Source organism: Penaeus monodon, chromosome 23, assembly GCF_015228065.2.
Source record: "Penaeus monodon isolate SGIC_2016 chromosome 23, NSTDA_Pmon_1, whole genome shotgun sequence".
In the NCBI taxonomy this organism is placed as follows: domain Eukaryota; kingdom Metazoa; phylum Arthropoda; class Malacostraca; order Decapoda; family Penaeidae; genus Penaeus; species Penaeus monodon.
Window position 1 is genome coordinate 7,737,373 of NC_051408.1, and position 222 is coordinate 7,737,594.

Below are 222 nucleotides of genomic sequence, written 5' to 3' on the forward strand. Positions count from 1 at the left end.
CCCTTTGTCTCCCTAATGAAAAGTGCACAGCTGACTAAACCTTCCCTGACTGCCGACATGCAGGTATGTACTACAGCATTACTTTTCATTGGAGAGACGCCGGCCATCTGCCCTGGACGCGGATGGCCAGATTAAGACGTAAATCCACTTAGTCTAAATGTTGTGGCTTTTGGGAAGGAACGGCCAGTGTGTGTGACCTTGGGTATGCCTAGCAGGGATCAG